The sequence below is a fragment of the Paralichthys olivaceus genome, chromosome 24 (genome assembly GCF_024713975.1).
Source record: "Paralichthys olivaceus isolate ysfri-2021 chromosome 24, ASM2471397v2, whole genome shotgun sequence".
Taxonomy (NCBI): domain Eukaryota; kingdom Metazoa; phylum Chordata; class Actinopteri; order Pleuronectiformes; family Paralichthyidae; genus Paralichthys; species Paralichthys olivaceus.
Genome location: NC_091116.1, coordinates 10,009,853 through 10,036,713, shown reverse-complemented (window position 1 = coordinate 10,036,713; position 26,861 = coordinate 10,009,853). Strand labels below are relative to the sequence as shown.

Here is a 26,861-nt window from a genome sequence, read left to right as displayed (position 1 = left end):
TTTAAGTCGGCCTTTGTGAGAGCTTCAGTGACTGTAAATGTTGGCGTTAATCCCTGCAGATCATGAAACATGACATATTATCGCTGCACTTATCTTTAAATGTTAAACTTAGTGTTCTTTGTCAGCTGTGAATACTACGTTTTTAACACTACAGCAGGGTGTATTCACGTCTATTCCGAGGTGGCTATTTTCGGATAGATTTTTATTTCCTCGGCTCACACATCACACAGTCTGTACCTTGCTTTAAAATAATTGGCAGGAAAAGGAGAGGAGTGTATAATCAGATCAAACAATAGATGTTTGTCACTAACGGTAGAGCTTCACAAAAGGCGATAATTAGTTAACTCAACACAAAGTGGTTCAAACAGCAATTCAAAGTTATTGGATGAAATACCTCAAGTCGATTACTTAACAGTGTTTATGTTGGACAAGACACAGAAGCCAGGTAATGAAAAGATAAATAAATAAAATAGAATTAAATAAATCTTCATCCTTTTTTCAGGGGGATCATTGCTATAGTTGCTAGGCAACAAATGGAGAGGAGAGGAGTTTATATTATTGCAAAACCAAATTACATTTAACAACACGCCTCAGAAAAGCAGAAGACGTTAATTTTAATTCATAACGTGTATGCGGATAAAAGCATCGGAGCAAGACACTTTGTCCAGCTCATTTAAAAATAAACAGTACATTGATCATTCAGCAGAGTTTCTGATAATAACTTGGAAATGTTTTTTTTAAATTATATTGGAGCATAAAAGACAGAGAACAGCGAAAAACACAGACTGTAGGGCGAGTGGCAACCAAAGAACCTTGCAAAAAGGCTGAAACACCTCAGAATCCAGAATGCAGAGGCTGGTGTGCGAACATAGTCGGAGGTTACAGAGCAGGAATCCTGACACTGCAGGTGCTGACTGAACTGTACACATTGATTTCACTTAGCATGCAGAGGGAACCAACACATTTGCAGGTTTTTCAGGATTTGAACAACTGCTGTTTAAAGGTCAGAAATAATTTTGACTTCAATATTCAGGTTCTTCCTCAATAACTTTAGTTTTTAGTCGATGTGCTGTGTAGTTTAAATACAATGAATGGGGTCACCTGTAAAACTTTTTATGTATGTGCCTCTGAATTATACAGGAGCCAATGTTTTTGCTGTGAAACACTAAGCAATAAGTTTACAAAAAGTGAATAAAGGACAAAAAAGCAATTATATATAGACTGAAAAAGTTGAAGAATATTATGCCTAACCTTCAAACACAGAAGAATTTAACTGGAACTCTATTAGAGCCTAAAATAATTTTCCATCAAACAGACACTAAGACAACCATTCAATTTGTTCAACATAATCATGATTAAAGAATAGTTAGCGAAGCATTTTAAAGTCATTATCATAATCATTCCATATATCAGAGAATCATTTGTACATCCTGAATATGTCATTTCATCAACTAAATCAATACATTCTTGGCTTTTTACTTCATAAAAAGTGAATTTGCTGATTCAAGGTAACCAGACAGATAATAATCAATTCTTAAGGCTTTTTGCGAAATGTGAGTTATGTTAGTTTTGCGTGCTTTTCCCTAAACTCCCACTATAATTCATTTATGGAACAATTAGGGAAATTACAATAAATATAATGCTTTCTGATTCAAGATTTGAAGATTTGGATTTTAAGTATAAACACAGTAAATACTTATCACTAATTAATGTTCCGTAATTATTCTTCATTTAAGTGATTATTAACAACAAAGTGTTTTTTATATATATTAATTATTTATTTCACTGCATCTTCTTTTTTCCTCCCTGAACACGTCCATCAGCATTAGTTCTTTGGTTCAACATGTAAATGTGTCAGATTCAGATTTCATCAGCAAATGCTGGCACGGCGAAGGGAAAATACATACAACATATGGACAAAAGTATAAAAAAAAATGATATGTGATGATGAAGGATTATTTGTATGAATTGGAATTGTATTTATATGAATAAATACAAATATATTTATAGGAATTTATCTTTTATCTTAGTGAATTCTCTTTTTTTTAATGTACAGTGTGTAGAATTTTGTGTGGTGAAATTGCAAGCTGCTGCTGAAAACCCTTCACCTCACCCTCCCCTTCCAAACATGTAAAATAACCTGTGGTGGACTAAACTCAAAATTTGTTAAGTTTGTCCAGTTTGGACTACTGTAAAAAAAAATGGCAGCCTACATAAAGTATTTAAATATAAAGGGCTTGTTCTGGGGTAAAGAAAACTACAATTTGTACAATTTAGATGAAACAAACTAGTGAAAACATCACAAGGATTATTTTATATTCAATTTGTGCCAATAGATCACTTTCACCTAAATCTTACACACTGAACCTTTAAGTTGTGTTTTTGTTAATGCAGTATCTGGACTGCTGAAAATCTCGTGGTACAATGCATCCATCCATCCACCCATACAACCAGTCTACCCAACAATCCATCCATCTCTATTTACCAGCCCACTACTCACTTGTAGCGTAGAGTGTTGATATCAATAGCTCTAAGAAATTGCCCACCCTCCCATCCATCCATCCAGCCATACAACCTCATTTGTTCCCATGATTCCCACATACTTGCAAATGGTAATGTGGTGTCTGAAATGCTATGTGTAGTCTTCCCCATAAAAGAAATGTATCTTTGGGTTCGAGGCCCACAGGTCCTGAGGAATTTGGAGAAAGCCTGAATATATGATAGGGCATTAGGTCACAGTTTTAAGGGGTACACTAAATTTGAGCTAGTGCCTTCTCTCCCTGTCACTGGACGGATGAGAAGAGCTGGATGAAAACCAGATGTGTTTTCTTTAGATTAACGAAAACAACCCTCCTATATAAACGAGGAGTTGAAGTTGCCCCCTGAGAAGAGATTCACACGCATTGACTTCGGATCTCTCCATAGGCAGATTGCATTGCTTGTATTGATGCTGAACTTTTTGTTATAAACATTTTATACAATTAAGACGGTGTCATCGGAGATTCCTTCATCATCCTCACATCATCGCAACCCCAGTATACGACAGTAATATCAGCGTTACCCTTTGGTATTTAGAGTACACTCATTTTCTCTTCATATTCACAATGTTGGATTGCTTCTCTCAAACAAGGCGTGGAATGTTTTGTACTGAGAAGTGTGATAGAGAGGTCCGGGAAGTGAAGCTCGTAATGAGCTCAAGAAAAAATCTCATTCTTGTCCTTTAAACTATGTTTGAGCAGAAACTATGATGAGTCACCACCAAATCGGTTTGAAATTTATCATGAATGCCTAATGAGAAATGTCCAAATATTCTTTTTTCTGTAATATAGTATAAGTCTTTGAGACCAGAGTCAGGGGGGAAACATGCTCATCCACTCGCATTTTACACCACAGTGACCTCAATGCAGCAAGGTCAGGCAAAAATACCAAAGGTAATTAAATGAAAATGCACGAGCAAGAGAGGATATAAAGACGGGGTCGGATTTTACGAGAAGGAATACGGGACTGAGAGGAGAGAGGGGAAAGAAATCATGTGAGACAACATTCTCAGGAGAGAGGGCCAGAGACTACTTCAAATGAAGGTCCCTCCCTTCATCTGTGTTCACTGTGGCCACGGCTGACATGGGAGGAATCGTGCAGGTCAGCGGCATGTCTGCAGGCTCATTTTCAAAATGTTTGCTCGTGGTTACCTCGCAAAATAACCCCAGCCGTAAGGACAGGATCTTTTTTTTTTCAACAAAAGACAGTGGCTGTTCAGCAGTGGGTTCTTGATTTAGCGCTGGTTGGTCCGTGGGCGTCACCACAAGGCCATTAGTTCTCACTTAATGGACACATCTCCACTAGGGTTTCTTTTTACATCAGGAGTGAAGGTAAAAATATTCCATTACCACTATGAAGAGTGCTTTAGCAATTTTTGTGCTTGTGATAGCTGACGGCTGAGTCTGTATCCATGTTTACCTTTACTTGGAATAAAAACGTACAACTACTATGACATCTTGTAATAATATATTACATATAAAAGTATTGGGTAAAACATCTTTCTTTGAATGATAATTTAAAACAAATTCAAATTGAATAATTCATTTGTGTTTGTTCTTTCATAATGACAGCTGCATCAATAGATTTTTTTTTTACCTCATGGGCGATACAATGACATATGACTTCAGGCTATGTCAACACGAGTACATTTTAGCTTCATCAAATTCATCACTATATATATGTTTTGTAAATGCTATCTTAATAATTTGTTAAAATTGATCATTTTTGGGGGGGCACATGGGGGCAGCACATGAGGCACATTAAGTTTTAAGGGTTTTAGCTTTACAATCCATCACTTTTACGTCCGGTGTACTCAATACTCCAGAGTTTAGGAAACACTGCTGGTTTCGTTTTAGTTTGAAAATGATGACTCCAGTTTTCCGCTGATCTGATCTGAGCAATTATGCTGTTGACAGGTTTTGATTAGTGGTCTCAAACTTATTCTGCAGCAGAGTAGACTAGACTTGACAAAAACTTAACTAGACTTAAATGAAATAGAATATAAATTACTAGTTGGTGCATTACATTGAAATATTAAATGAATATAGTTTGTAATGACACATTGCAATAATATGCATAATGCAATACATAATGCAATAATGCACAATATTCCACAGTTAAAAAACAATTAGATATAAAGCATTGTCAGCAAATTTCACAGTCCACAGTAGTTATTGCAATGGTGATTTACTCCAGAAAAGAAGTAAAAACGCTTCAAAGAACTGAAAAGAAGAAGCTGAAGTTGAAAACCAACAATCCTGCTTCATGGAACAGACCTCTGGGGCTGAGGATGGAAACTATGATTGCTTCTATATTTAATAAGTGGATCTATTAATATAATTTAGCTCTGATGAATGAAAATAAAGCAGCTGAATCGAGTATGTGTCATCATACTCGAGGACATAAATAATGGCACTAATAACTCAGCAAAAATATTTGAAGAAATGAGTCCGAGAAAATGCAATCGTCAATAAATAAAGTGTAAAACTTTAAAGAAGAAACTGAGAAGCTGCAGCATCACTGAAAATCAGAGTGGAAAAGGGCTTCAGATGACGTAGTTAAGAAAACAGTGCAGTGGAAAGTGGAAGATGCTGTTGGGTGGTGTCGCGGCACCGCCCCTGCTCGGAGGAAGTCATAATTGTTTGCTGCTGACAACCCGTTGGAAAGCGGTGCGTGCTCTTCTCACCTATAATTGTTTCCTAGGACTCCAGGGAAGCCACAAACAACAAGTCTACTGGGGGCGTGCTGCGAACACCACCTCAGTGAATCTTAGACCAGCGGCGTTTTCTTTTCCCATGTGCCATCTATAATTAAACCAGTTATAATGATGGGAATCTTTGCAGTGGTGTTTGAGTTAGATTAAGGCAGTGTGTGAATTAGATTTCCATCTTTAAAAGGCGTAGGTGGTGATCGTTGCGGCGTGCGTGCAGAGCCCTCTGCCACGACATTAAGTTGTTTTCTCATTCGTTCCAGATTGTGTTTGGTGTGTAAATATCACAAGTGAGACAGAGAAGTGAACCAACTCTGCCTCAGCTAATGTATTCTAACTGAAACCGCATTCATATATAAGAAAATCCATCCTGCTCTCTCTTGCTGCAAGACATGAGAGGATGACACATACATCTTTATTAGACCTAAGGGGCCAAAACTATTTTATTATACCCACCATTTTCTTGTCTTTGCTTTTCTTTGGCTTTTTCCAGCTTGGAAATACAGATGCACACAGTAGCTGACCGAGCTTTGTTGGTGTTTTACAATCATGCATGAACTTTTAAAGAGAAAAAGAACAGCTAATGTGCTTTACATAAGGTACAGCCTGTCTCATCCATCAGCATAAAGGCACCAACAGAGCTTGCAGGAGACTCTTTATTCCTGCTGTACAAAAGACACATTTCTGCGGTTCAAGAAAGCAAAAGGAGGAGTTGGGATTTTTCAGATTTCTTCCCTTATTCTACATATATTTACAAATCATGACTCTTTCTAAAACACAATGTGGTTGCTGGTGCAGATAACACTCCAAACATGACGTGACATAACATCAAGGTATTTCGAAGTGATATGTGTTTTTTGGGGGGCATCAGTCCCTCTGAATCAAAGAGAGAAGAGCCCTTTCCCAGAGCCGCCATTTCACACCGGCACTCAATGATCACACGGGGAGAAATCTATCACGCACGAGGAACGGATTGCAATTTCCTCGCTGACAGTACCCTCAGTAGACCAGGATGCAATGCAGCGAGTGCATATCTTTGCAGGTCTGTTGTCAGTTGCAGGTGAATTACGCTCCCTCGGATTCTGAAGGTGATTCGACACAAATTAACGGCGTACGATGGCGTGACAGCGTCCAGGGGTGGATATCAGTTCTGTTTAGCTGACTGGTCGTTAATGTTTATGTGAAGTTGACTTGTGTATTTATCATTAACTTTGTCCTTTAATTTTCTAACATAATATGAATAGTTGATATTTTGTGCATCTTTTCTATTCGGCCCTATTGTCTATGTGCATTTTATACTAAGACAGCTGTTGAAAATGAGCTTTTTCATCCACACTGGCTCATTTACATTTCTCTCTTGATCAATTAGCACAGATCTTGTCAATTAAACTAAGATTCTAATATTAAAATTAAAAAAATATTAAAAACCTTGGAGATATTTTTGATCTGGATGCTTGGCTGCATATGCAGTCAAAGTCTAATGGTGAAAAAACTTTCTTTTTTATATTCTGCTTAGTCATAAAAAGTCTGTTTGCCACAATATACACATACAAATGTAGCATTCTCTCAAATTGTCAAAAATAACAATCCATCGTGCGTGGGCACAAGATCCAAATTTATAAAACAGAAATATATTATAGTGCCACTCTAATTATCAGCAAAATGTATTCAATTAGTAGAATGTAGAGGGACTCATTAGACTTTAAGGTGGCTGCTGTGAATAAAATTAACTTACAGCTAATTTTGACTTGTTTGTTTTCAAGTGGGTCATTTAATCGCTAATAAAGCATTACGGCCATTATCCAAAAAGTCTAACCACAGGGACGCATGTTGCAAATGAGCTTCAGATAGACACCCTATGCAATATGTTGAATAAACTAACAAATATAATAAAAATATTTGAAAGGATGACTCCTCTGTGAAATTTGCTTAAAAGTAAAGCCTTCAAATGAATGCAGTGGGGTAAAACATAACATCATTTCTTTTGAAATTTAGTTAAATGGAGCTTTAAGTTGCATTAAATATAATTAAAATTAAAATGAGACAAACTAAATATGAATATAAATGTGATGCATAAATGTCCCTTTTATCAAAGGTCTTTGATAAGTGGGCCAGGAACCAATGTAGAACTCGAACTTGACTCGAAATAAAGAGACCCTTTATTAATCATATATGCTGCCCTGGTCAATCATCATTGGAGGGATGTACATTAGACATCAGTTCAAGTAAGTACATAGTTGTCATGGTCAAGTTGTTCTAATTGTACTATTTCTACTAACATGCTTCCCTTATGTTGGCATGGTTGTTAAGCAATATATCCACGGCATGTGTGGAATAATTCCTTTAAGTACCAGACATGTACTCATGAAGCGTCCTTGAAAAAGTGCAGGTACATCAGCAAAAAACAAAGACATACTGTATGTATAAGGGCAATGGCAGTCACCTCATCACTGGCAACTTGTGCCGAATGGACTCATGTTTGTTTGCCTCTGCATCCATTAAGGTACATAAGCTCTTTGGTGATTTGTCTTAGACAAACCACTCAGCTAAGGGGGTGAATGTGCAAAGCCAAAAATAGGCTTTAGTGATGTATGTAAATGGGGCTAAAGGTCCTGGAAAAAAATATTGCTGGGAGAAAAATCTGTTACTTGTTGACCAAGCAACATGTTCCTCATTTGGTTTGCATCATAAAGAATGCAAATAAGTCCAAATGGCTTACCTTAAAGAAATACGTCCGAAATACAAACATATAGTTTTACACATTTACATTTTAACTGTTTTACATCTACAACAATTGTGTTTTGAGGAAACCAGTAGAAATGAAGGATTTCATGCAAATTCCAAATAAATGTGTTGATGTCTAATTTACTTACGTATCAATGGGATTAAAAACAATTGACACGAAGTTTGGTAAGTATGGAAACACTTCAGGTTTGGAGTCTCTACATGACACCACCTCCTGAGAATTACTAACAGATTAAAAGATGACAGATGAAGTTTGATCCAACAAAGTCAAATATGATATATTTATATCATATCATATATCAAAGATGATTGCATCCTTCAAATTACTTGATTTAAGGAGAAGGCTGAATCATGTTGAGTTCACGACAGAGTCTAAAGAACACAACAAAACTTGTGTATAAAGTTTTTTTGTGTATGCATGTTTCAGACAGAAGCTGTAAGGAGGAGCTGCAGCAATGGACAGTCTGAGGAAAGTGAGGTTTACTAAACATCAGAGCATGTAAACCTTTTAAAGTAAAACACAAATTAAAACTTTATATTCAACATTTTGAGGTTGAATATAAGCATAATATGTCTCATTTAAGTAAAAACACCATGCAAAACCCTCCTTCATTAAAAGTAATTAGGGTCATTAGACTGCTCAATGCCACAACATCCACAGTCAAAGAATAAAACTTTTCAAGAAAGTTCAAGAACTGCTGCACATTTTGTATGCTGTATATTACAAAGAATGGACAAATTGCACAGTAAAACAACTTGACTCACCCCATGTTATTTCTACTTTATTGTATATGGTATTTCTATTTTTATTCCCCTTGCGTTGCTGCTTCCTTGTGCTGCTGTGTCATTTGGGAATTGTGAAATATGTGACATATTATCTTAACTAAGGTAAAAGCATCTGTGCTTTACCGACAGTTAGGTTTGTCCAGTGGACCCTAAACTATCACACGGGACCACTTAAATTGGTCATAAGACATGTCTAAGAGGTCGTAGAATGATAAATCAGAAAGAAGAACGAGCTCTGCTTAATAAACATGCATGCATAATTTATAAGCTTCGGTTACTACACTTGGCTCTTAGGGACAGAGTTATTTTTTTAAAGGAAACCATTTGAGTAGATTATGGAAGGGGGGGATCTCTTTGGTGTAACTGTCAACAGCTCAAAAATCTGAAATGGGACAAGGAACCCATAAAGACACAGTACTTTCCTTTCAGGGCTTGAAAAAGATTCACACACAAGGGTCTAATATTTTACTATCGTAATCTGGAATTTCTACCACTGTTGGGCACATTTCACACAACTTTTAACTTGAAAACCTCACAAAGTCAAGATTTCAAAATTGGACGGTGATTAATACGTGAGGGGGATGCTTGGGCCCCATTTCCCCTCACCATGGCCACTCGGCTGTTTTGTAAAAAAGAGATACCAGAATTAAAGGGTATTCTATCTGAAGTGAGGCTTCCTCTGGGCCGTGTCTGTTTCAGCGTCGCTGCCTTGAGGCCTGGTTCAAAGGCTGAGCAAAGATAAAAGTCTGGAGAGTGGGGGAGAGGGCGAGGGGGTGGGGGACAGGGGGGGTGGGGGTGGGGGACGGGGGGACGGGGGGACGGGGGGGGGTGATGTTGTTTGTCACCGCTTGTTAAAAACAAACTGTTGAAGATCACTGAAGGTCCCGTGCTTTCAAAACGTGGACCCCAGGCCTCGAGCGAAACAAGTGAGGGAATGAGGCGCTCCTAATCAAAGTGAGAGTCCTCGCATGTTGGGCGTCACAGCAGCCCTCAAAACAACATCTTCATAAATTTGTGGTTGAAAATGGTTTGTCTTCTCCGGGCAGTGTGGGCCCTCTGGTTTCAAAAGAAGCTTGCGCGTCCAGTCGCTGCAGGGAGGAGCCTTTTTGAATATCAGAATATTGGCCTGAGTGCAGCAGCGATGTTAGAAGAAATGGTGCAAATTATATATAAGTACTTTAAGAGAGGTCCATTCAGAATCAATGTAAAAGTCATACAAAGGGACAATGTTATTATGACTATTATAGCAGGTGAAAGCAGCATGTGGGGAGATCGACATACGGTCAATGGAGCGAGGAAAAAGGTGTCGATCGGCATCACTGCGATATTCATTGAACATTCAAGTCGTGCAAACGCAAAAGGGAATATTTCTTTTTCATTAAGCGTTTGTAATTAATTTCTTAAACAACAGAGGACTCCTTCCTCCACACATTAATTTCATTGGTCTGCAGAGGCATATATCGTAGCCTTTTCCAGAATTAGCACAATTAAGCACTGCCAAGTAACGATCACTGGGCCATTTGAGATAGCTTCTGGCTCTTTCCTCTCCATTTCAGTAACATTATATCTAACTGCCTGACAATACCAAGCTCGTATTTGTCCAATATATGAGTGCATGAATTATTGATACCCGCCGCTATATCTGTTGCTGCTTCCCTTGGGTGCTCTCACTCCGTCATGATGTTAGATAATGAAAAGAGTGAAGAGACAGATTTGCAATTTCTGCCCTAAAACATCCTGTCTCCAGCTGCCTAAAAGTCTTTTTTAAGAGTGCTGTCTATCTCCTCTGCTGCTTCTTGTACTAACAAAGCAACAGCGAGCCGCTCTCATGAAAAATGAAACGGATATTGTTGTGATGGAGGAGAGGAATTTTTTTACTGTCACAATCTGTAAGCTATTGACATCCATGTAGGTGCAATCTATCCCGTCCCATATTGTTATGGCTCAACAATCCCTGAGGTACGTTGCTATTGTTACCGTCACACCTGCTTCAGAGAGATGTGTGTATCAGGATTTTGACACTGGAGGAGTCGGGTGTGAATTTAAGCAGCGATGGGAAAAGCTCTTCTTCACCGATGCAGGCCTGTGTGAGAGATATTTCACTAACATGCCTGTGGTCACACCTACGATATGGAACAATTAGGGCTCCCAGATGCAAGAACTGTCTAATATAAAATGACCAGACACGTCGGCCAAGATAATACCACCTTATCTGAATAAATAAGTATTTTAAAGATTCTTAATTGAATCGACGAGACATGCTTCTCCTTGTGAAAAGGTCACATTAATCAAGTTTAAATGAGCAACTAACAGTACGATACATGTGTGTAGTTAAGAGAATCAGAATGGTATTTGTTGCCAGGTATGTTTCTCAACATAGAAGGATTTTGCTTTGGTGTTTTGTGCATATTAAGTAGAAAAAAAATAGAGCAATACAATAACATTAAATGTATAAAAATAAAAGCAAAAATGGATATGAGAAGTACAATATGAAGATGTGTTATGTTAGAGATGGTCAATGGCATATGTGCATTACTGTAATAAACATTCTTTCAAACAAGGGTGATTAAAAATACAAATTTTAATATGTTCTTACATGAGGCTGTGTTGCAACATTTATCTTCAAAGTCTTGAATCAAATCTATCTTCAGTTTAAATTAGGGTTACTATAGTTTTTATAAAGCTGAGTGGTGTCATCTGTAATGCCAGAGCTTAATGTCTTGCTCAATGTTGTGTTCTTTTGAGATCAGAGACACGTCACCGGGAGGCTTTCTTCTCTGGTCTCTGCTGATCTGCACCCTTTCATCCTGTTTGTGTGAATCCTGATTGGATCGACTCAGAGAGCCACCTTTGTCCATAAAATTACTTGTTGATTGATTGTGCATTTTTAGCGGGTGAACGCCCACGTAGCAGTGTCATTTGTTGATAGGTGGAAAGTTTTTTTTCTTTTTATGGCATCGCATCATATCTGAAATATCAAAGACAAATAGCAGTTTTGACTTTGAATGAAGAGCAGGGGCATCTTATTAGATCCATCACTTAGAGGCAGAAATCCACCTTCGAAACGTCCATTTCTCTACCGACAGCTGTCTCAGAGCTCAACAAAGCTGCAGCACACTTTTACTGACATGCTGCCTGTTGTGAGAATCGAAAACAAGCCTTTTATGACAGGTTTTCTGGTCACTCGTGCCACCCGCCGCCGCTCGACACGTCACTCCCTTATCCTTTTGTTCCCTTTAAAAATCTGTCGCCACGTGTGTGGCACAAAATGCCTCCTTCATGGTAGGGAAAAGTTTAAGGGGAAGTGAAGGAAGTTTGCCAAAGTTTTGGTCGGTGCCAACTGTATTATGCTCGATCAGGGCAAACTGGTGTCAAGGAGGAGGTCTGTGAAGCATTTGAGTTAGCAGAGTACAAGGCACTTAAAGGCTTTCATTGTGGCTGAGGTCAGTGCCATTAGCCTGTAACCAATGAGGCAAGTAACCTCGGGGCAAACAACTCTCCGAGCGGAGTTTGTGGGCATGTGGCAAGCCAAGGAGGTCAAGCACATAAAAACTTGTATTTAGATCTATCAGAAGTGTGTTATCAGTATTCCTCCCCTCCGTTTTTACCTTCGCACAGCACCCATTAATTTGAAGTTATGGGATTTCAAATGAAGAGATCCACCCTTATAAAAATGTGCCTACACGTTTCCCCGAAATCCTAATTTGTAATAATCATGCCCACAATCTCCTGAATAACTCCCTCCACTTATCTGCAAATGCTGGCGCTTATGTCATTATGCTGCTATAAAGTGGCACATCAGTTCAAAATATCTAGACACGAAGAGGAAAAGAGCTCTCAATCTCATTTTACCCGGCTTCTGTAGATCTGCTGCTCGCAATCCTTTTTCATTTCTCCCCAAGGAAGCTGGACCTTGATAGATTCAGACAAGCGTATCAAGCCACAGAGTGACACAATCTTTATTACATGCATGGCAACTCGGGAGGTGGCAGGAAGCATGGGGGGGTGGCATCCGTGGAGAGGATATGATGGGTTAATGGTAAGGGACTGTGCTTGATATGGGGTGGCAGTTGTTGTTTGTTGTGTCTCCATCATGCTGCGAATCAGCCAGGCAACTGTTTCAAGTTGGATCAGCAGCCATAAGGGACAGAAGAGAACTCGCCACCAGGGGGCGGCTGTTTTTAAAATTCTCCACGTACAAACATGGAAACCAACTCGCTCGACAGCCAGATTCCGTGGGGTTAACAACTTGATGTGACCAAACATCAAGACCCCCCACAGGCCAATTAACACACCTAATAATAAACTTAAAATTAATAGGGATAACGGCTGTGGTAAAAGCTGTAGACTATCAAAGTACGAACAAAAGCTTGCAGCATAGTAATTTTAATGATAAAGGTTATTAGTTGAAATTAGTTTTCTATGTAAGAGCTTTGCGAGCTTTATTATGTGGCACCAGAATAAAGGAGAGGTGTAAGAATATTAGAGTGATTTCTTTTGTGAATTGGTCTGGAGGTCAAATTACGCAGAACAATACAACAGAAACAAGATAAATACTATAATTTTTAACATTTTTGTCTAAATTTTTTCATGCAAAACTTTGCATTAAAATTCTCATTGCATCTTTGACCTTTAGAAATGTACAATCACAATACAACCTTTCCAGAAAAACCATTTGGATTTCAATCGTGAAAAGCTTAAAAAGTTAAAAATCCCAGGATTACTTGTGATCAGTAAGTATTTCACCCAGAATTCAATTTATGGCGGTAACGGGGGTGCACATGAAGGGCACACAGGTACACGGACTAAAGAATGAAAGATAAGTTCCCGCATGAGAGAAAGAACTATATTGCATGCAACAACTACAGCTACAACAATGAGGTCTAAATTTCTGCATGGACGTTAAAAATGCTAATGGACCCTAGTAAGACAGTGCAAGCAAGCACACAGCACATGCCAATGTACTGTAAGTGTAAAAATGAAACAGCCACAATTGAGATAAATAATCGGTATCACTGAATCTATTTCCACATAGCTGCTCTTTAACATTCAAGTCAATTAAGTTGTCATGGAGTTGTAGGTGTTGAAATGTTTTTTTTTATAGCAGCATTTTTTTGGCCACGTTGGCTTAGAGGTTAAAATTCAATGTGCATTTCATCGCCAAAACTTCTGTGACATTTTATCAAAGCTACAGACAAATTAAACCTTTACCCCAATTACCTCCCTTGCTGAATGCACATCTCCCGGGATTCAGGCGCAGAACTTATTGTAGTGATAATTTCATTCTTGACAAGTATTTGCATCTTTTAATAACCCAAGTAACCGCTCCTCCTCAACCCTGTTGGGGCTTTTTGCAGAATAATTAATCACAAAGGATGAAATAACAGGTTAGAAAATGAATAAACACAAACTCACAATGTCCCCCTAAAAAACAAATTGACAGAGATGTTGATGCTAACTTTCTTTCAAAAACCTGCTGCTCACTTTCAATTCAGGACACTTCTTATACAATCACATATACAATAGTCTCCTGTTTGTATGTGTACTACTATTCAAATGCTTCAATGATTTGAGAGCAATTACCTCATACTCATTACCAGCATATTGAAGCATTTCTGTGGAGGCACAGAAAAGCATATTTTCTTCTCAACAATCTCTAAATTATATAGAGAGAAGAAGCATTTGTAGCTTGCCAGTGTTGTGGCACAAAAGCGGCACTTTTAAAAGACATAGGGCGGTTAGGAAAGTCGATTTTACCTCAAAGAATATAACAAGCATTGTCCTCCCCTATACAATAAAGATGTAGCACATGGTATTATGTATTGATAGGGAGGCCAAACTGAGCCCCATGAGGTATCCAGTGAATTTATGTGAAAGCCACTTCAAGCACAAAAGAAAAGTCCTTTGTCATTTATTGCAATTTTATCCACAAAAACAATCTTAGGGAAATAGGTCTAAAAAGCAGAAGCTTCAAGAGCCTTCACCTCCCTTCCACGGAGCCACATGTCACCTCTGTCCACAACACGCAGGGTCTCTTTGCTGCGACTACAAAAGTCACTTCATCCTCAGTGAGGGGTGACCTGACTGCTGCCTCATCCGTTTGTCCCAACTTGCACAGTTGCATATTTCTTCTTACTGAACCGAGCCTGTGGCAGCTGATGATTACGGAATCAAACCAAAGGTCAGACAAAAATCGGCGTCACAGCAGCCGCAGTCAAAGCTGATGATTGGGTCAAGTACATTACCCCTCACTCACTCCCTAGCAGCTCTACCTGTGCTACACTGGACTGGACATGTTTTTATTTTATCATCTTCACATCTAACCACTACTCCAACATTAATAATATCTGTGGTATTTTATCTATGCAATAACTTGTCCTCGATACACTTTATTACAGGATTCGCCACTTTATTCGAGTAGTTTATTTTGTATTTTGACTTGCTTGAAAATATATATTATGAAACGTTTTAAAGATATTTCACTGTGTCTTCTTAGTGAAAGCTTTTACGATTAATGACATATCATTTTACAAACAAAATGTCATCGTCCTAGAGCAGGGACGGTAAAGATATCTCGAATCATTTTTGTATATAGGGAAGCAAACTATACATCTCTTGAAATTTCAATTTTGTGATTTGATTTGAGGTAAATGTAGGAGACCCAATGGCAGGATTATACCCAGAGTTTTCATTGAGTGAGTCAAACTACAGTATGGTTAACAGCTTGTGGGTGCAGAGAAAGAAACTGCAAGAATAAAAATTATGTATAATCACCTTTCACGCAGGAACTGAGGGAAAGACTTGACTCTTATGTTTACCAGTAACTCACTAACTTTGTGTATTATTTGGTTATTTAATGCACATTGAATTTGTATAGCTGCCCAAAGCAGCAAAAGAGCTTTTTTTGCTGTGAAAAACAAAATCAGTAGTACAAAAAATAGTATAGAATGCGACAAAAAAAAAAAAAACCTTTAGCACACCTGCTCCCTTGCTGCAGAAAAAGATGCACTGTGGCAATGTTTCTCTCAAAGAAGCAGCAGGCACTAAGATAAAACCCTCCTTTGGTCAGTACATGCATACAATATGCATGTACTGAGTTTTCACCCTATCTGCCTCCGGGCTTGGTTGTGATTTGCCGTCTTTTGGAGGAGAATTGTGAGAGGAGAGGTAGAGCAACACTTTTTTTGTGGCCTGTGGTGAGATTTTACCAAGAATTATATGGAAACACTTTTCTAAAGGAGGAAAACAGTCGCTGAGAGGAAGACGGGGCCACAAGTGATGGACAAGGAGAGACGCAGAACAGCACATGCTATTGACAGCAATATTATGGCTGAAAATATTAATAATGGCCTGCCTCACAAAACCTTGAATTACCACGCCTCTGCTTCTCAGTGAAGTTTCAGTCTACATACATTTCTTTTTCCAGGCTCATTCGAGGTCATGACCTTTGACCACTGAAATCTAATCAGTTCCTCTTTTGTGTCCAAGTTACAACTGTGAAGACATTTCCAAAAAGCAGATGTAAAAGGTTCAGTGTGTGGAATTTAGTGACATCTATTGGTGAAGTTGCATGTTGCAGCTAAATACCTCACCTCCCCCTCCCCTTCCAAACATGAGGGAGAACCTGTGGTAGCCTTAAGTTTCCATAAAAACTCAAAAGGTATGTCCAGTCTGGGTTACTGTAAAAAAAGGCAGCCTCCGCAGAGAGGACCCGCTCTCGATATATATATATATATATGTAGATATAGTATTGTAACCTTGACCTTTGGCCACTAAAATCAAATCAGTTAATTCTCGATTCTAAGTGAATGTTTGTGCCAAGTTTAAAGAAATCCCCTCAAGGTATAGTTAAGATATCGCGTTCACAAGGGATGTACCGTCAGAGAATCCGAAAACAAAATGCCTTTCGGCCACTGGCATAAAGACAAATGTAAGCAAAAAAAATCAAAGCCAGCATCACTGCTTAAAATAAAGATGTTTAGACTATTTTTTAAGGCAAGACAGGTTCACAGAGTGGAGATTTTAAGATGAAAAATGAGATGTTATGTGGGTTATGTGTATCGAAGAATATTGAGTGGGATGTTAAAAGTCAGGGAGCAAAAGCAGAACGTGTGCTAGATGTTGTTGATGCATTCTCACCAGCACGAAGGAGGTGTCAAAACCAGCTCTTCTGAGTCAGACCCCGGTGAATTGGAGTTTATTAAAGCTGCGTGCCGTTTCTTCTTCTCCCTGATATCCTCCAGTGTGGCAGCAGATGGGGCTCCCATGCCTGGTGACACAGACACATGATACTGCTGAAACAACCTGTGGATAACCCTGGTAACTGCGGAGAGGCTTCCTGGTGTTCAGCTCTAATGAGGCGTTAATATGCCTGGATGATGGTTAACGATAGGAGGGTGCATTTTCTACCTTCACAGCAAAAATATTCCGATTCCCTGCATTATTAAATCAAGTTTTGACAGCATTCGCTCATTCCATCGCCTGGAGGATGGCAGGATGTGCGAATGGTTTGAGAGACGATCCTTCAACGCGTGAACCCAAGGTCAAGCTCGACACGGCGGCAGGGATCCAAGTCTGCTTTACTGTCCTTTAGAAATAAGCCCCATTAGCTCCCGGGTGTTTTTTTATTCTGTAGCTGACCATGTGCTCTGACCTTCCTGAAGAGAGGGGGCGAGCAAAAACAGAATTACCCAGCAGGGATCACCAAAGCATGTAATTCATTCATCATCCAATTAAGAGCAAGACTCTGTGTGCGGGACTGATATGTGGGTTAAATATACGGATCACCTTTGTGTTGCATTGCTGGACTGTAAGCAAGAAGTAACATTTAATTATACTATATAAATAATAATAAAAATATAAGGTATATATGGTTCTTCTTTTATCACTTGTTATTTGTCAGATATATGTCAAAAAAATATCATATTTACCAGTGTTTTTAAATACTTTCTCTTCCTATTAAATCATTTCGAGTTTGATGACTTATTCTGCATTCAAAGGGCGTTTACTAATTTCACATCCAATCACAAGCCTTCTTGGAAATGTAAGTTCCCCCCAGGACAGTTACGGACCAGCACAGAGGGACCCACACTACTTTAAACGGCAACAGTCCTCCTCACAGCTTCCTCTGTGTACCTTAGGCACGTAAACATGCAGAGTTAAATATAGACATTTTTTTACTGGGTTTTTTAATATCAACGTGTGTATATTGAAGTTTTGCATGAGTACACATTTCAAAACCAAGTCCAAATTATAGCAGTTAAAGTTTGTATCACACCACTTATGCATCCTCCCAATTTAGTTGCAAACATATCTGGTAATTTAGGTTAAATTCATATTTTCTTTTCTATTTATCTATAATCTAGTGCTGGCATGCTGGGAAACTCTACACACTCGAATATGCAAATAATATATATGCCACAAGGGGGTAAGGTCAGGACAAACAGATGGTTCACAACGTGAACTGGAACAAGCTGCAGCATAAAAATCTGCCGTCCAGCCTCATCCCCCAAAACTTAAATCAAGTCGGCCTCTCCAACATTTACCTGGATGTTTAATGCGAGTCACTGGCAGAACAGTCTCTAGCTGCAAAGATTTATTTTACAAAAACTTTCTTTCACCTTAACACATTCACACCAGCTGCTCTGTTCAATTCAAACCAACCTGCGTAACATCGTCGGTCGATGTGACAATGTTACACTGTTCTACTGAGGATGATCAGGCCGTAATTGAATGTTAAACAACTGAGCTGAGCTGTTGGCCGTGAGGCTGAGCAGATGGGGATTAAATGCCTTGCTTAAGGGCACCTCAGTGGTGATAACTTCATCTCTGACCTTGGAGACAGGAGATGACAAAATCACTGATCTATATACTGGATGTGCACAGGAGGAAAACACATGGATAAAAAATAGCATGGATTTAAAATCTTTGAAAAAAAGTTTATGTTTTAAAAAATAAGTAAGTGTATTTATACCGCACTTCGATATTAAGGCACTATAATTATATTGGGTTTGTGGTGTTATATTGAGCCTATGGTTCCCACTGTGTTAACAAAAGAATACATATCTCTGTGGTAATTCGACTGTCAGAGCAGTTTCTGTTTGTGTTGGATACATAATGTTCATCCACAGTGCATGGTAGACGTACCTGCTCTTCCTCTCTCGGCCTCCATCACCTCTCTTCTCCCTCTCTCATCTTCTTCCTGGATCTCATCCCTTCCCGATTCTGAGCTCTCGTTCATTTATGCCGTCTTTTCATTTCCGTCTGGGTCAGAGAGGCAAGAAAACACAAGGTCAACTGATATTAAAATGCAAATGCTACCGGCCTCTTGGATAATCTTGTAATTCAAATGAAAATATATAAGGGTACCTGACTTTAACGCAAAGTTAAACCCTTTACACAAATTAAACTGGAAGAGAGGATTTAAACTTGGTTTTAAAGTTTTACAGTCTGACTTTGGATGAATGGAATTAGTGTTTACTGGTTAATTATCTCTTTGGCTGGCAGGATTTTGCAAAAGCTACCAAAAGGATTTCGGACGAGTTAAACTTCTGCAATGGGCAGATCCAAGGATTTTTTTTTATCACTTTCTTTAAGAGAGGCTATTTTTTTGTCTTTTTTTTTTTTACCATTTCACACATTAAGGGGATTGACTGGTGCGGATCCAAATAAAATCCACATCTAGCAGATTTAGATTTGGTGTCATAAAGGGGCTCAATCTAGTTACTCACTCACATGTAATCGGTGTCATTATGGACCCCATCGTTTAAGGAATGATAAAAATAAACTTTATTTATATAGCACCTTTTCAAACACAGTTATAAGGTTTTTTACTAGTTAAAAAAAAAATTGAAGGCAAACAATTAGAAACAATTTGAAAGCAATTTGATGATCACACAGCGTGAGAGCAGATACAGAAATGGCAGAAAAGGCTCTGTCAGCTTTGGTCCTCAGCCGGGATTGAGGAATGGGGACCTCAGATCATGGCCGTGTACATATGGCGTCATAAGATCTTAATTGTACTAAGGTGCTAAAGATATGATGGGTACTACACTCGCCCTTGAGTTAGTCTTGTTTCTTCTATCACACTTCAGTGGCTTCAGCTCCCTGTCCACTCAGTTAACTCAGTCACGGTCACAGTGATCTATGCACATGTGTCATTCACATATAGAAACATTCACACTCCAGGGTGCGCGGTTGCAATGACTTTGCAACAATTGACACGTCGCCGCCTTTAATTTAATTAACTTCTATCTTTATTGCCGTAATTATTTGTGACAAGACGCTCACCGAAACACGGACTGGGAGGGCGACGGCGTGGATGATACAGCGATGGGTAATTAATCTGTTTCTTAATTGGACTGGAAGCTGTTGGGTCATGTGTGGATCAGTGGTGTTCACGTGATAAAAAGTCATCCTTGATTGGACGGACGCAGATGCTGCCTCATCCTTTAAGGAGCTCCTGTGCTTTTTGAAGCAGAGGACAGGTCAAGCGACAGATTTATTTTTATCTCGAGACATGGCCAGCAGCAACAGCCAACCCACCTGTGCACCTGTGATGTGTTTTATGTGCTGAAGTCGTCCATGGAGCCGTGTGATAATCCTTTTACAGGGATACAGCAACTGAAGTCTGATGTTTTTGTCTTGTCTTTAATTAAAGCCCATTTTCACACCAAGAAGGCTTTAAAAAACTTTAATATTGAATTCATTCTCCTGAATGAATGTGACTATATAAATAAAAAGGCCTTCCAATCAATTCAAAATACCTCGCTTAAGAACTGAATCCATTTCATTATGAAAACCAAGAGAAGGCATTCATCAAATTTGTAGTCTGTCTGAGTGCTCATTCAAAAGATTGGCCCAGTGTTTAGTCAGGAGGAAGCAATTCTAATTTAAAGCGTCTGGCGTGTTCTCCGCTCCTCGGAGTAAAAAACACATGCTTGAGGAGAAAATGCTGGCGTCCACACATGACTGAGCATGTTTGGTCAACATGCGAGAATCCAAGCAATCACAAGCCGTGACGACGCTACAGCTAACTTTAGAAGCCTCTCTCGCTCGACGAGGCGATACCAAATGTGTGTGTGGTTTGCAGGATAGTGAGGACATCTGAGTACTCGTGTAAAGAATTTAAAAGGTACAGTCCGCAATTTGGGAAAAACATAACAATTCAAAACACAAGTCTGCCGTTTGTCTCGAACAGACAACAAACTTATAATAATTTGAAGATTACTTGAGAAATGTACTCTTTTACTCTGCAAATTTCCTCAAAAGGATTGTTAATCTAAACCCTTAATCCCCTGAGAATGCTGTTGTTTGCAGGATCCTGGTAAAACAGTTAAAACATTAATTATTTTTGCAGCAGAAAGTCGAAGCCGTTATTCGCCTCATCACGTTTTATGCTTGTGATGACGTAATTACTTTGTAAAGTGCATGGGAATGGGAATATCTCATAAATTTAAAATTGTACAAGTTAAAATGGAGCATAATCCGTATTCAACTGAGAATTGAAATGGTTGTAAATTTGACAATTTGTCTGACTGGACAATATTCTGTTCATGTTTTTATAAATTAGAAATCTTTTGGCTCAAAATCTGATGAAAAACTGTATTTTTTATTTATCACATAAGTTCACTGTTTTTAGTATTGATTATTTTCTTACACAACCTCTTATCGTAGGTTGTACAGAATGTATAGAATGAGTGAATCATTTGAAGATGCTCAGAGAAATATCACAGTAAGAAAAAATGCATTCCTATTGCTGTGTTCAAAGGGTAAAAATATGGCCTCTTGGCTGCCAAACAGACTAGTCCCAACAAAATAAAGCCGTTATCTAAGGAGATGCTCCTTAATCTTTGCAAGTGACACTCAATGAACATGATGAAGGGAAGGTGAAAGGTGAAGGCGGTTCCAATGACAACGGTGACAATCTCAAGATGATGAGTTACACACAACCTCAGGGGGGTTGTGATCTTGTCAGGCAACACAGTGGTGCACGTAATCCAGTGTCAGAGGGGACCGGCGATCACTGGATTGAAGGGTGCGATGACGGGGCATAATTGGATTCTGATGCCGCTATCACTGATCCTAACGATGTTCCCTCACTGTGATACAATTGGCTGTGTGCAAGGAGAGCTGCTAATCCCTGTAAGCAAAGTATTGTGATTGTGGCTCCTATGAATAGATTCCTTCTCCTTATAGGTAATAAAGCAACAGACAGGATTTAAGGATAACAAGGCTGACCAGCAGTAGAATGCTGAGGTAATGAGGCTCCTGACGGACAGCAGAGGTGGGAATCCGCCGCAAACTCAGAGCTCCCCCTCTCATTACCACTTTCTCACCCAAGTCCAAAGCTAAGTGTGTTTGCTCGATGTTGAAAACACGCAGCTGGGACATCTCCTCAACAACAAGCTGTGGACGTCTGGAGTTTGTTTTGCCATTTTGATGATGGGCTATGATTAAGTAAGGCTAACAGCAGAATTATTAATTGAATCCAATGCTATGGACATATGCAATGTGGTTTCTGGAACCATTTTGCCAATAAGTTCTTGTTTTTCATTTGACTAAATTATTCTACTTGTGGACACATCGTTACTGTGTGGGCGAAGACCAATAGAAAGGAACATTTGGCAGCACATTCCTCCCTCCTCCATTCATCTTACTGCAAAATGAGTTTTCTAACTTTTAGGGCGACCACAACTTTGGCTGCAAAGTTAAACACTGAAGTATCCCAGGTAAAAAATAAATCAATTCAGTTTCTTGGAAATAATGGAAATAATTCAAGCCTAAAAGTTGATAAGGTGCCCCAACTTTTTTAACCAACACACACAGATATTAATGAAATCTGGCGTGCTGAATTAGTGACATAAGAAAGGTATGGAGATATATGCTGATTTATTTATTTAACAGCATGCTATTCTCGATTTAAAAACAACAACAACAGCATGAGTCATTATATTGGTTAGAGTTGAATTGCAAAAAAAGGTATATTTCAAAATTGGTTAAATTTTAACCCAGGTTATTTAATAATGTCATCAATACCAGAAAGTTTTACAAAGGTATTGAACAGCAGTGAGTCGTCAGTGCAAAATTCAAATGCACTACTTTGTGTAAATTCAATTCGCTGCAAAAATAATTTAGAATGTTGAAATTGTAATGAACCTCAGTGAGGAAACAGTGGCTTTAGCTCATTTCTGCTCCATCAAAGAGTCTTTGATGCAGCGATAGTGTTTTTCCTCAACATTGTGTGTTGTCGGTCACAGGTCACAGCCTCTGATGCATTAGTAAGACAATACTGTACTGGGGGGAGTAGTTCGGTACTGTAAGACGAGACTGATGCTCAGAGGTTCATGCTGCAAGATAATGTACCAAAACACCAGAGGAAACACAAACTGAGATGGTTTGGGATGAGAAGGTGAAAGCAAATGTAGGGTTGAGTTTTTGGTTCGCGGTTCTGATGGGGCCGAAAGCAGCGCAAACTCCAATTGCAACACTATTGTGGAAACCTCTGCTACACTGCTGGGATGAACTCTCTGAGCAATGTTTCAGGCATGAGTGTGTTCGGCTGCTTAATGGGTCCAATTTTCAACAAGAAACAAGAAAATTCCCCGATTCATTGCATTTAAAATCTTTCAGAAACAGTGAGACGCTGAATTATTTAAATTGAAACTGAGAATGGATGGGATATGTGGGCTTAAAGGAGAAGTTCGTTTTTTTTCAACCTGGTCCTTATTTCCAGCATATGGTATGTAGATCTACTCACCGATAGAGGTTTGGAGTAACTTGGAGTCCTTCGGACGCTTTTAGATCCACACGCGATCGCCGTTTATCCATACAACGCAAGTGACTGGGGCATCCACAATACAGCCACTAAATAACACATTATCTGCTCTTTATTTACTATGAATCACCAGCACTAGTCCCCTGTGAGTCTCGCCAGCCTCGGAGCTAGCGTTAGCTTAGTGAACCGAGAGCGAGTTGTCTTCCTGTTTAATCAACAAATCGGTTCGCTATGCTAACGCTAGCTCTGAGGCTGCTCGTTAGCCCGCTGAAGTTTGCTAGCCTTTAACCGGGTGAATACGCCCGAGCACCAGGACACAGCTGCTTTAAAAGAATACTGTACTGTAAAGCACCTGATAAGTATTCTGCCATGTTGCGTAAAACTAGCAGCAGCAAACTCCGTGTAAACAAACACAGCTGATCGTCAGCTGATCTGCAGCTGCGCGCCTCGGTGACGTCACCCCAGTGAAAGCCCAGGATGTAAACAAAGCAACTTAGACTCACAGGGGACTAGAGCTGGAGATTCATAGTAAATAAAGAGTTTCGCAGCAGATAATGTGTTATTTAGAGGCTGTATTGTAGATGCCCCAGTCACTTGCGTTGTATGGATATACGTCGATCGCGTGTGGATCTAAAATCTACAATCTAGTAGATCTACATACCATATGCTGGAAATAAGGATCAGGTTGAAAAAAAACAAACCTCTCCTTTAATTATCAAAAGCTTTTACACAGGCAACCATAACACTCAGTGTGTTTGTAAGTTGCATGTGCTGGTGTAACTCTCCAGTCTTCTGGTCCATTGGCACTCAAATGAACCAATCTGTCTTTGCACAAACATCCAGGGGTTAATGGGATGTTCACCTTGGGGATGCCAAACTGAGAAAAAGCCCCCTAGGAAAAAGTCATAAGCACTTCCACCTTCCCATGATTCCTAGCACAGGGGTGCCTGATTCATGAGGACAGCGGACATTAAACTGTAATGGCCTTGCCTCGGTTTCTTACATTTGTTCTGCTAAACGCCATAATTCTTGCACTAGTTAGACGCAAGGCAAATCAGGACCTGTGTTTTAGTACCTGGGGCAGAAAGAGAATAATGTGAAATAGATGAGCACTTACATTGAGCTTATTCTCAGAAAAGAATGTGTCAGGGAGGCGTTTTAATTTGTGCTTTAAATTACTGTGCCTGGTATAATCCTAACATCAGGTATATTTCAGTGGAGTCTTCTTGAGTTATGAATTTCCTTCTTTGCTACATGGATGAGTTGTTTCCAGTGTTCATTTCATAAATAACTATACATTCTAGAGGTGAATCATCATGAGCCTCACGATTCGATTCTCGAGAGAAACAATTTCAATGCAGCTTCCACATCCTCCTCTCGTGTCCACAGGTCCAGAGAAGAATAGAAAAAGATGATAGACATTCTTTCATTACTGGCTAATGGCTGCTATAGACTAGTCAACATGCACATGACGTCAACAAGAGTAAACCAACAGCAACGCATGGTAGATAAGGGTAAATAACACATGATTGTTGTATTAGCCTCAGAGAGCTGGTAAAAAGGCTAGCCTGTTTGTTTAGCATTAAACTGAGTGCAGAACAACTAAACTTGACTAAATCACATTCACATTGGAAAACCCTCAATTCAGATTTATTGCTGAATCAATATTTGTCACTTTTACTGTAATGATTCATGTCATATTTGTTTTTATCCTAGTTTATTTCATTTTTCACTTTTTTATTATTTATTGTATTGTTAATGATTCATATATACTTGAAATATCCTGTTATTTGATATATGTCCAACTCATATGTTCAGTCATGACTTGTTTTTGTGGTGTATCTTTGCTGTTTTTTATCTTGGAGAACATTGAGTCATATGAAATGTGCAACATAAATAAACTTGATTCATTATTTTTCTGTTTGGTTTCAGGATATATCCTGTTCATAAGTCTGCAGAACAGACAGACAATGCATCAACACTGCTATAAATACTGCAAAAGATTGTATCTAAATACAATGTTGCTACAGTTATGGATTAATTACACTTTGCAACAAGTTTATATGCACCGCGAGTGAAAAGTATTGAAATATATCATGTTTTAAACTTCCCTATTCAGACATCTTGACAAACTAAGAGACAAAACTCTGTATCGTCCTTGGCAAGAGTAATGAAAGCGCTTGTTTGAAAATGTTGTTTTTGATCTATCAAGTAATTATTCATTCACTTTCACCACTATGTTGTTAAGTAAATAATTAAGTGGATAATTATCTAATCTGAGCACACTGCCTGTTGTTTTCATTTGTCCTGATGAACCCATGAAATAAACGGGGTCGCCATCATGCCAGGCATTTATTTGTTCCAGCCACTATCTGATATGAGTATAGAAGACATGGCGACACAATGCCATAGGTAGTGGAGTAAATTAGATTTTCTAGCTGGCAGTATTTATCTGAGTGAGAAATATCTGTGACATTTGTCGCTGTAATATACAACTACTGTACATGCAGCCAAAAATGACTGACTGATTACTGCAAAGGTCAAATGAGTGAGTGTAGGCTGAATATAATTTGTCTAGGTTGAGCACTATCTCCCCTTGACAATCTGCAAAGGAGAAATGAATCGATACAGCTCATTATCCTGTGTTCACTCTTAATCATGCTCTTATAACCAGTTGAAAAACAATGCATAAGTACAGCAGCAGCCGAGTTAATAATAATTCCATTCGACTTGTTGACGAGGTGATTAACCCCTTCAGGTCCATAACACCGGTTTCTTTCGCTTGTAAATGTTGCAGGTGTTGTTCTGGTGGAGAGGAGCATGGACTGATGGAAAGAAAAAAAGCATGCCCGTCTTTGTATCGACCGAGACGGAAAAAAAAGCAGAGAGAGGCAGACAGAAAGTGTGAAAGAGACAAAGAGAGATTGATGGCCTTATCCCCGAATGGAGAGCGGATTCTTGCAAGAATAGTGCAAGTAAATCAAAACACAGACATACCCCTCCAAGTGTCCTTGCTTTCTTTGGCATTAGACACGAAATTGTTGCCGCAATGAAGCAAGTGTGAAAATACTGCTGCTTTAAGTCGAGGGGCCTTAAAATGTTTGATGAATACAAACCAATCTCTGTGTTTAATAAAGATTTAAAAACTCAAAAGTAAAAATATTGTCTTTGTCGTTCAGTTTTAAAGATCAAAACAAAACATTTTCACTCATGTGTGTCCAAAGTATTTCTCGCTCACTTTCCGTTTACATGGAGGAGGGAGGGTTTATTACCTTTACTGTCGTCCATCCTTATATACAGTTAATG

At 38.9% G+C, this 26,861-nt stretch overlaps 1 protein-coding gene across 5 annotated transcripts in view; it reads right to left on the bottom strand.

Annotated features, from left to right (window-relative positions):
* Positions 1 to 26,861, bottom strand: part of LOC109638878 (neural cell adhesion molecule 2) — a 381,983-nt gene that overhangs the window by 271,099 nt on the left and 84,023 nt on the right. For all 5 annotated transcript variants that reach the window (XM_020102061.2, XM_069521443.1, XM_069521441.1 and 2 more), the window contains 2 exons: positions 18,926 to 19,042; positions 16,919 to 17,048 (listed from right to left, as the gene is read on the bottom strand). The gene's annotated coding sequence lies outside the window, so the exon portion shown is untranslated. The remainder of the gene's footprint in view (positions 1 to 16,918; positions 17,049 to 18,925; positions 19,043 to 26,861) is intronic.